The sequence below is a fragment of the Erigeron canadensis genome, chromosome 1, assembly GCF_010389155.1.
Source record: "Erigeron canadensis isolate Cc75 chromosome 1, C_canadensis_v1, whole genome shotgun sequence".
NCBI lineage: Eukaryota > Viridiplantae > Streptophyta > Magnoliopsida > Asterales > Asteraceae > Erigeron > Erigeron canadensis.
The window spans coordinates 32,713,390-32,715,665 of record NC_057761.1 but is presented as its reverse complement, the minus strand read 5'-3'; the positions used below and the strand labels follow the sequence as shown (position 1 = coordinate 32,715,665).

The window sequence follows — 2,276 nt, the reverse complement described above, 5'->3', positions numbered from 1 at the left end:
TCCTTGCTTTTCTAACAAGAGACTGATTGTAATATCTAACTATCCTTTTTTTAATCATACTTATCACCTAATCATTTATAAATCTTGAAAAATGGACAAAACATCTATGCGGGTCAACTGAACATGACCCTACAGTTCTGATCTTAATTTGACTCATTACTGCAGTTCTGATCTTAAATTGACTCATTACGCAACCAATACCAATAGCTTAGAAAACCATTTCCATCAACAATAAACAAGTAACATTTGGATTTCCTCAACATTTATGTATAAATATTTTCTAATTTTAAATTCCAGGGTTCAGAAGCAGTTGAAGGCCTTGTCCTAAACCTTCCAAAGCCAATGCATTTGAATACCAAAACTTTCACAATTATGCAAAAGTTAAGGTTGTTTCAAATCAATAATGTCCACCTACATGGAAGCTTTCAAGGTTTGTTGAAAGAGTTAAGGTGGCTTTGTTGGCATCATTGCCCATTTGTGACTCTATACCATCCGATTTGCGTCTTATAAAGCTAGTTGCCCTTGACATGCAGAACAGTAATCTCAAAACATGAAACGGCATGAAGGTACGCTATTCCCTACCTATTTTTTCCATTTTATTTAGCTACGACGTACACATTGGTACTGAAATTAAGCATCCATGTTTGCTACTATTATCGCCAGTTCCTAGCAAACTTGAAGAGCCTAAATCATAGCAATCAAAATTCCTAAAAACTACACCTGACTTTCGTGGAGTACCAAAACTTGATGAGCTATCACTAAGATTTTGTTCAAGTCTGTTAGAACTTGATCCATCAATTGGACATCTGGGCAAGTTGACAGACTTGAATTTGGGATACTGCGAGAAACTGAAAAGCCTTCCAAAAAGCATTTGAAATCTAAGATCACTCGAGCGTTTATAGAACCCTTGCAAGAGCTTCATCCCCCAGGAACTTCAATCAGACAACTACCTCATTCCATTGGATTTCTAAAAACAACTTAAAAAATTGTTTCGTTAGCTCAGAATAATAAAAACATATGAATCCCAAGCCTTTGTTTTCATTTTTCCCATTTCAAATTTATCACAAACTAAAACAAAGATTAACTTTTTGCCACCAAGTGTTTCTACTTTAAGGTCAATAAAAGGCATGGATCAGAGTGACAGCGATCTGTCTGATGCCGATATTCCATATGATCTTTAACTATTTACATCTGAATGGTAACAATTTTTGTAGTATACCATCACCTGAATGGTTAAATGATTGCAAGATTCTTTAATCAATCCAAGAGTTTCCTTCTAATCTTAAGACACTAGATGCAAGTAACTGCCCGATGTTGGAACGACTTCCAGATCAATCGAGCTTAAAACACATGGAATGTTTGGACTTTAGAACTGCAGCAGCTAATTACTTGTGTTACAAGGTCTACAGAACATCAATACCCTTAAAGAAACTTATCTAGAAGGCTGCATTAATCTTACTGCAATTTTCGAAGAACGCTTATTTCAGGTCTATCTCTTTCCTTAAATAAATGTACGTATATATATATGTATATCGGTGTTTACACATTCATGATGATCATTAACTTCTCTTGTTCAGGAATAATTCGAACGAGAGGCCAATTGCAGCATTGTTCTTTCAAGACGGTGTATTCCAGAGTGGTCGAGAATGTGTGTAACATATGATATACAAACATGACATCAATGTTGTGGCTAAAGAGCAGTCACATAAGAGAGGTCTTGTAGCAGTCAAAACAGGCAATGACGCGTCTAAAGAGAGCAAACACTCTAAAAGATTGAAATGGGACTGAAGTCAAATGAATTATGTAGCAATTATGTATAGAGATAACAACATTAAAGCACATTATTAATGGTTGTAATATAATTGGGTAATGATTTACTGATGGTTATTTGAAACAGGTCAGTCACATGGTATTATTTGTTACCTGTGGTGAACGTTATATGTGCCTGCGATTATTGGATAGAGGTGATGCAGTGATGCTATAGGTGAATTTTGGATAAATTAGCAGTTTTCTAGTACCATTACATGATTTTCAGTACCTAAAAATAAAGAATTTTAAAAAAGTAGCAGTCTTCATACACTTGGCTGACGTCAAGTGCCATCACATCAACAGAAATATTAATTGCTCATATTTATTTTCTCGTAAAAAGTGTGAAAAATTATGTTAATTTATTCACATTTAAATTGTATAAAAAAAATTCACACTTAAAAGTGTGAAAAATTTAAAAAGTCAAACTTTTCACACAACTATAAATGTATAAACAAAACGTTCACATT

General features: G+C 34.1%; 1 long non-coding RNA gene across 1 annotated transcript; it reads left to right on the top strand.

Moving 5' to 3' along the window:
• Window positions 1–232: 232 nt before the first annotated feature.
• Window positions 233–1,902, top strand: LOC122586171. The gene is made up of 3 exons (XR_006321888.1): window positions 233–566; window positions 664–1,487; window positions 1,578–1,902. It is a non-coding gene; the product is annotated as an uncharacterized LOC122586171 (long non-coding RNA).
• Window positions 1,903–2,276: the final 374 nt, after the last annotated feature.